This window comes from Aotus nancymaae, unplaced genomic scaffold (genome assembly GCF_030222135.1).
Source record: "Aotus nancymaae isolate 86718 unplaced genomic scaffold, 86718_ANA_hifiasm-v0.15.2.pri h1tg000010l, whole genome shotgun sequence".
Lineage (NCBI taxonomy): Eukaryota > Metazoa > Chordata > Mammalia > Primates > Aotidae > Aotus > Aotus nancymaae.
Genome location: NW_026988421.1, coordinates 8,584,465 through 8,593,253, shown reverse-complemented (window position 1 = coordinate 8,593,253; position 8,789 = coordinate 8,584,465).

The following is an 8,789-nucleotide window of genomic DNA, read 5'->3' as shown; positions in this document are numbered from 1 at the left end:
TGTGTCCTCTCTTATTTCCTTGAGCAGTGGTTTGTAGTTCTCCTTGAAGAGATCCTTCACATCACTTGTAAGTTGTATTCCTAGGTATTTAATTCTCTTTGTAGCAGTTGTGAATGGGAGTTCACTCATGATTTGGCTCTCTATTATTGGTGTAGAGGAATGCTTGTGATTTTTGCACATAGATTTTTGTATCCTGAGACTTTGCTGAAGTTGCTTATCAGCTTAAGGAGATTTGGGGCTGAGACAATGGGGTTTTCTAAATATACAATCATGTCATCTGCAAACAGAGACAATTTGACTTCCTTTCTTCCTATTTGAATATGCTTTATTTCTTTCTCTTGACTGATTGCCTCGGCCAGAACTTCCGATACTATGTTGAATAGGAGTAGTGAGAGAGGGCATCCTTGTCTTTTGCCAGTTTTCAAAGGGAATGCTTCTAGCTTTTGCCCATTCAGTGTGATATTGGCTGTGGGTCTGTCATAAATAGCTCTTATTATTTTGAGATATGTTCCATCAATACCTCATTTGTTGAGAGTTTTTATCATGAAGCGGTGTTAAATTTGATCAAAGGCCATTTCTGCATCTATTGAGATAATCGTGGTTTTTGTCATTGGCTCTGTTTATGTGATGGATTATATTTATTGATTTGTGTATGTTGAACCAGGCTTGTATCCCAGGGATGAAGCCAACTTGATCATAATGGATAAGCTTTTTGATGTGCTGCTGGATTCAGTTTCCCAGTATTTTTACTGGGATTTTTGCATCAATGTTCATCAGGGATGTTGGTTTGAAATTTCCTTTTTTAGTTGTATCTCTGCCAGGTTTTGGTAACAGGATGATGCTGGCCTCCTAAAATGAGTTAGGGAGGAATCCCTCTTTTTCTATTTTTTGGAATAGTTTCAGAAGGAAAGGTACCAGCTCCTCTTTGTACCTCTGGTAGAATACAGCTGTGAATCTGTGTGGTCCTGAGCTTTGCTGGGGTGGTAGGCTATTAATGACTGCCTCAATTTCAGAACTTGTTATTAGTCTACTCAGGGATTTGACTTCTTTCTGGTTTAGTCTTGGGAGGGTGTATGTGTCCAGGAATTTATCCATTTCTTCTAGATTTTCTAGTTTATTTGCATAGAGGTGTTTATAGTATTCTCTGATGGTAGTTTGTATTTCTGTGGGATCAGTGGTGATGTCCCCATTATCATTTTTTTATTGTGTCTATTAGATTCTTCTCTCTTTTCTTCTTTAATAGTCTGGCTAGCAGTTTATCTATTTTGTTAATCTTTTCAAAAAACCAGCTCCTGGATTATTGATTTTTTGAAGGGTTTTTTGTGTGTCTATCTCCTTCAGTTCTGCTTTGATCTTAGTTATTTCTTGTCTTCTCCTAGCTTTTGAATTTGTTTGCTCTTGCTTCTCTAGTTCTTTTCATTGTGATATTAGAGTGTTGATTTTAGATTTTTCCTGCTTTCTCCTGTGGGCATTTAGTGCTATAAATTTCCCTCTAAACACTGCTTAAGCTGTGTCCTAGAGATTCTGGCACATTGTGTCTTTGTTCTTGTTGGTTTCAAATAACTTATTTATTTCTGCCTTAATTTCATTATTTACCCAGTAGTAATTCAGGAGCAGGTTATTCAGTTTCCATGTAGTTGTGCAGTTTTGAGTGAGTTTCTTAATCGTGAGTTCTAATTTGATTGCACTGTGGTCTGAGAGACTGTTATGATTGTCATTCTTTTGCATTTGCTGAGGAGTGATTTACTTTCAATTATATGGTCAATTTTAGAATAAGTGTGATGTGGTGCTGAGAAGAATGTATATTCTGTTGATTTAGGGTAGAGACTTCTGTACATAGAGAGTTCTGTCTAGTAGGTCCACTTGGTCCAGAGCTGAGTTCAAGTCCTGAATATCCTTGTTAATTTTCTGTCTTGTTGATCTAATATTGACTGTGAGGTGTTAAAGTCTTCCACTATTATTGTGTGGGAGTGTGTCTCTTTTTAGAAATAACTTGCTTTATGAATCTGGTTGCTCCTGCTTTGGGTGCATATATATATTTAGGATAGTTAGCTCTTGATCCCTTTATCATTATGTAATGCTCTTCTTTGTCTTTTTGATCTTTGTTGGTTTAAAGTCTGTTTTATCAGAAACTAGGATTGCAACCCCTGATTTTTTTTTTTTTTTTTTTTTTTTTGCTTTCCATTTGCTTGGTAAATATTCCTCCATCCCTTTATTTTGAGCCTATGTGTGTCTTTGCATGTGAGATGGGTCTCTTGAATACAGCATACTGATGGGTCTTGACTCTATCCAATTTGCCAGTCTGTGTCTTTTAATTGGGGTCATTTAGCCCATTTACATTTAAGGTTAATTTTGTTATATGTGAATTTGATCCTGCCATTTTAATACTAGCTGGTTATTTTGCCTGTTGGTTGATGCAGTTTCTTCGTAGTGTCAATGCTCTTTACAATTTGGTATGTTTTTGTAGTGGCTGGTACCGTTTTTTCCTTTCCATATTTAGTGCTTCCTTCAGGAGCCTCTTATAAGGCAGGCCTAGTGGTAACACAGTTTCTCAGCATTTGCTTGTCTGTAAAGGATTTTATTTCTCCTTTGCTTATGAAGCTTAGTTTGGCTGGATATGAAATTCTGTGTTGAAAATTATTTTCTTTAAGAATGTTGAATATTGGCCCCTACTCTCTTCTGGCTTGTAGGGCTTCTGCAGGGAGATCTGCTGTTAGTCTGATGGGCTTCCCTTTGTAGGTAACCTGATCTTTCTCTTTGACTGTCCTTAACATTTTTTTTATTCATTTCAACCTTGGTGAATCTAATGATTATGTGTCTTGGGGTTGCTCTTCTTGAGGAGTATCTTTGTGGTGTTCTCTGTATTTCCTAAATTTGAATGTTGGCCTGTCTTGCTAGGTTGGGGAAGTTCTCGTGGATAGTATCCTGAAGAGTGTTTTCCAACTTGGTTCCATTCTCCCCATCACTTTCAGGTACACCAGTCAAATGTACATTTGGTCTTTTTACATAGTCCCATATTTTTTGGAGGCATTATTCATTTTCTTTCTTTTTTCTCTAATCTTGTCTTCACACTTTGTTTCATTAAGTTGATCTTCAATTTATGATATTTTTTCTTCTGCTTGATCAGTTTGGCTGTTGACACTTGTGTATTCCTCATGAAGTTCTCATGCTGTGTTTTTCAGCTCCATCAGTTCATTTATGTTCTTCTCTAAATTGGTTATTCTAGTTAGCAATTCCTCTAACCTTTTTTCAAGGTTCTTAGCTTCCTTACATTGGGTTAGAACATGCTTCTTTAGCTAGGAGGAGATTGTTACCCACCTTTTGAAGCCTACTTCTGTCAATTTGTCAAACTCATTCTCCGTCCAGTTTTGTTCCCTTGCTGGCGAGGAGTGTGATCCTTTGGAGGATCTGCTTTTTGGAATTTTCAGCCTTTTTACGCTGGCTTTTCCTCATCTTCATGGATTTATCTACCTTTTATCTTTGATGTTGGTGACCTTCGGATGGGGTTTTTGTGTGGACATCCTTTTTGTTGATGTTGATGGTATTCCTTTCTGTTTGTTAATTTTCCTTCTAACAGTCAGGCCCCTCTGCTGCAGGTCTGCTAAAGGTCCACTCCAGACTCTGTTTGCCCAGGTATCACCAGCAGAGGCTACAGAACAGCAAAGATTGCTGCCTGTTCCTTCCTCTGGAAGCTTAGTCCCAGAGGGGCACCTGCCAGGTGCCAGCTGGAGCTCTCCTATATGAGGTATCTGTCTTCCCCTGCTGGGAGGTGTCTCCCAGTCAGGAGGCATGGGGGTCAGGAACCCACTTGAGGAGGCAGTCTGTCCCTTAGCATAGCTCAAGTGCTGTGCTGGGAGATCTGCTGGTCTCTTTGGAGCCATTTAAGTCTGCTGAAGCTAGGCCCACAGCTGCCCCTTCCCCCAGATACTCTGTCCCAGGGAGATGGGAGTTTTATCTACAAGCCCCTGACTGGGGCTTCTGCCTTTCTTTCAGAGGTGTCTTACCCAGAGAGAAGGAATCTAGAGAGGCAGTCTGGCTACAGGGACCTCGCTGAGCTGTGGTGGGCTCTGCCCAGTTCAAGTTTCACAGCGGCTTTGTTTACACTGTTAAGGGAAAACTACCTACTCAAGCCTCAGTAAGGCTCAGTAACCCTCCACCCCCCACCAAGCTCAAGTGCCCCAGGTTGACATCAGACTGCTGTGTTGGCAGTGAGAATTTCAAGCCAGTGGAACTTAGCTTGCTGGGCTCCATGGGGGTGGGATCTGCTGAGCTAGATCACTTTGTTCCCTGGCTTCAGCCCTCTTTCCAGGGGAGTGCATGGTTCTGTCTCACTGGTGTTCCAGATACCACTGAAAGAAACTCCTGCAGCTAGCTCGGTGTCTGCCCAAATGGCCACCCAGTTTTGTGCTTGAAACCCAGGGCCCTGGTAGTGTAGGCACCTGAGGGAATCTCCTGGTCTGCGGGTTGCGAGGATGTGGGGAAAAGCGTAGTATCTGGGCCAGAATGTACCATTCCTCATGGCACAGTTCCTCAGTTTCCCTTGGCTAGGAGAGGGAGTTCCCGAACCCCTTGCGCTTCCTGAGTGAGGTGACACCCCACCCTGCTCCTGTTCACCCTCCTGGGCTGCACCCACTGTCTAACCAGTCCCAATGAGATGAGCCAGCTGCCTCAGTTAGAAATGCAGAAATCACCCACCTTCTGCATTGATCTCACTGGGAGCTGCAGACTGGAGCTGTTCCTATTTGGCCATCTTGCCAGCCTTCACTTCAATTTAATTTCTTTTTCTCTCTCTCTCTGTTGAGATATTTCCAGCTATCAGTAGAAAGTTCTATCAAACTGGCTTAAGCCACAGAAAAAAAGGATCTCCTCTTTTAGGAGTTTAGGAGTGGGAAGTTACAGGACTGATGAAGTTCAGAACTGCCGAAGTTCAGAATTGCCTTCTTGGACCAAACCTTTTCCCCTTTTCTCCTCTGCATTTCTTAGCAGATTGGCTTGGTTTTCCCTTCTCTGTGGTTCTGATACTGTCATCTGTTTTTCCTGCTGACTCTCAGTCAAGGGACTATGTCCTTGTGTAAGTCATGTTGTTAATGACCTTTGGAAATAATATTTTTATTCTTCTTTAATTAATTTGGTGAAAGCTGTTAATCCAATTCCTAATAATTAACCAACGTTACATTTCTGGAATAAATCCCATTTGGTCAAGATACACTATTTTTAAAATCTGCTAGATTTTGTTTGCTATTATTTTGGAGTTTTACATAAATATAAATAATACTGGTCTGTATTTTTCTTTTGTGTAGCTCTAGTCTTTATAGGTTTTGTGGTGTTTTACTAGCTTCAAAGAAAAAACTTGAAAGGTTTTTTAAAAAATTTAAGCTGTTACAGAACAGCTTCAAAAGAATTGGAATTCTATACTCCTTAAAGAGTTAGTGGACTTTCCCTAGGAAACCCTTTTGACCTGGTGCTCTTTTGAGGGTTTGCCACTGACAACTTCCTCATTTCCTCTATGAATATTGATATGTTTAGACTTTTGATCTTTTCTGGGGTCAGCTTTGATCAATTATATCTCTAGAAAATTAGATATTTTATCTAAGTTTTTAAATGTATTTGCATGGAGCTGAGCACAATATACAGAACTTATTTAAAAAGAAACACATTACTGCAGATGCCAGTTTGTCTTCAACTCAAAATATACAACTACTGTGAAGATTGCTTATATGACAAGTTGTGGTATCTTCTGACTTTTACCTGGCAGCAATGTAATCACAAACATACCACCAGATTAAAGTGGTAGTACTCAGGTAAGAGGAGGTCATCCAAAGTAAATTTAGGAGTCTTTAAAAAATTATCAAAATTTAATGTAAAAAGCACAATTTCTTGTAAAAAACATGTAATGCCTGGAGAACCTGTCTAGGCTCCCCATTTGAGAAACACTGTCCTAGTGACTAGCATTTGAACTTCTTAGCCTATGTTCATGGCCCTTCCATATCCACCTTCTCAAACAGTGCTTCTGTGTATATCCTGTGCTCCAGTTCAACCAAACCTTTCCATTTCCTGGTTTCCCACCTTCCTGCTATTATTCATGCTATTTCTTCTGCATGGAATGCCACTTTCCTAATGATTGTTGCCTGTTAATTCCACTCATCCTTCAATTCTCACCAAAATGCCACTTTATCCTTGAGGTGTTGGAATTGCTTTCTCATCTTTCCCATAACACAAGCCATGGTGACCCCAGAACACCCGATTCCCTTTTCCCTTTCCACACCAATGTTCAGTTCAGTTCATTGGAACTGGAATTCACTTTAAGCTTTTGCTCTTAAACTTTGGGGTGACTAAATAGCTTTTCTCCTTTCACTGCAGTTCCTTTTAAAAGCCAAAGACTTCAAAATTTGGAAGAGATTAGAAAATGAAAACAGCCCAAATCCAGCTCTTTGTTGATTAGATTGGCCCAAAGGAGAAGTAAATAAGATAAGAAGCAAAATGCAAATGGATTCTAGTTGTAATGTCCACTATATAAGCACTACAGCAATGCAGTGGTTTCAGCAGCGGGTCCTGGGCCCCTTTCATACTTATGCATGTTCGGTTTTATGTTTAATTTCAGGTGCTAACAATCACCTCGTGGGCTCCTCTTAAATCTGCTGTGAGAGAAATTAAATCCTAATCCCCTAAGGCAGTGGTTCTCAAAGTGTGGTCCCTGAGACCAACAACATCAGCCTTACTGAGAACTTCCTAGAAATGCAAATTACTGCTCCCATCCCAGTCTTACTGAATCAAATTTTCTGGGATTAGCAAAGGCAATCTGTTTTAACAAGACCTACAGGTGATTCTGACACCCATTAAAGTTTGAGATTGATTGGCTGGGCATGGTGGCTCACACCTGTAATCCCAGCACTTTGGGAAGCCGAAGCGAGAGGATTGCTTAGTTCAGGAGTTTGAGACGAGCCTAGGTAACATAGTGAGACGTTGTCTCTACTAAAATTTAAAAAGAATTAGGCATGGTGGTGCATACCTGTAATCTCAGCTATTCACAGTTGGTGCTGAGGTGAGAGGATTGCTCAAGGCTGGGAGATCAGGGCTGCAGTAAGCCCTGACATGTCACTGCAGTCCTGCCTGGGCAACAGAGTGAGACCCTGTCTCAAAAAAAAGTTTGAGATTCTCTGCCCTAAAATATCCATTATCTATTACATGTAAGGAATTAACTTCTCTCCTATGTGCTTAGGATGGCCTTCATTACACAATATCCTTAGAGCTGAGAAAACAGTTGCCTAAATCACTACCTGAGTTCTGTGGTTCAGATAAAGAACCCACTGAGAAAGGCTGTGTGCATGAACCAGCTCTGACTAATTGAACATGAATCACAGGTTGTAATAAAAAAATGTTTTTTTTGATAGTCTTCCATATAGACAGAATTTCATCATTAATCAAAGAAAGGTGTTAACTACAGATAAACACCAATTAAACTCTGAGTTTTCTGGCAACAGAAAAGGAAAATGTTGAGTTCTAGAATAGCCTTTGTTGTTTGATGCCACAAAGCACATCACCTTTTAGAACTAGAGAACCTTCCAGATATTAAATGTTTGGAATCTTTTATGATACGGATTGTGCTACAGGTGACACTGAGTAACATGGGGACCAATGTCCTTCACAGTTTTTGTAGAAAATTTTTAGGTGGTCTTCAATAATGACCCTTAGACGCAAGGACGATCCTTCAAGTGTAATTCCATGGAGATGATTTCCCTCCTACTCAAATACCCATCGCTTCCCTGTCTGTCCATTCCACGAGCTTCTCATTATCTTCCATGACTCACTCCACCACGTGGCATCCTCCATGGAGCCTCCCTGGCTTCCGCTGCTGCTACTGACCATTCCTTCCTTTGATCTCTGCTCCTGTGGACACAGAGCCACCATCGCTGTTACTGTACTAGTCTTTATTTTTCTTTCTTTTGTGAGCCTAAGACTTCCTCAAGACAAGAATCTTTTGTTTTGTTTTGAAAAAGAATAGCTTTAATGTTTTTTTCTTATTTTAAAGTGAACACCTCATTGTAGAACATCCATGTAAGCAAAAAGAAAAGAAAAAAAATAATTTGTAACTCCATCAAGAAATGTCCTGTGTTGACATTTCAGTGATTATTCTTCCAAGTCTTTTACTAAATGTGTATGTAAATAGCTTTATTTGTGTGTGTGTAAAAATCTGTAGCCTCTGTAAACACGCTAATATCACATACATGCCACACAAAACAATAAAAGCAAAAATCACCAGACTTCTCATCACTCAACTGTTCTGGATGGCTCTTTGTGCTTATCTACAACCGACGTTGGCAAGTTGCCGTATTTGGGACCATGCTATACATGTTTTGTAGCCTGTTTCCATGTAGCAGTATGTTACAGACACCCTCAGTTATCACTAAATATATATCGACACTACTATAAAGGTTTAAACTTTGGTCTTCCCTTATTTATAGAAAAAAATAAAAACTTTAACCATTCCTTTATTGGACATTTTGATTGTTTCTACTTCTTTCACTATTTTAATAATACTGCAGGCCATGTCTTTTCTCCACAAGTGATACACTCCTAGGCATGGGTTTGCTGCTGTAAAAGGCGTATGCACTTCCTATCTTGGTACTGTCAAAAGATCCAGGAAGGAAATACTCATTTACACTCCCATCAGTAGTGCATGAGAGTGCTCATTTCCCCACATCCTTGACAGTACTGGGTTTTGTCCATACTTTTAATTTTTGACAACCTGATTAAGAAAAATTGTATCTTGCAATTTTTATTTGTATTTC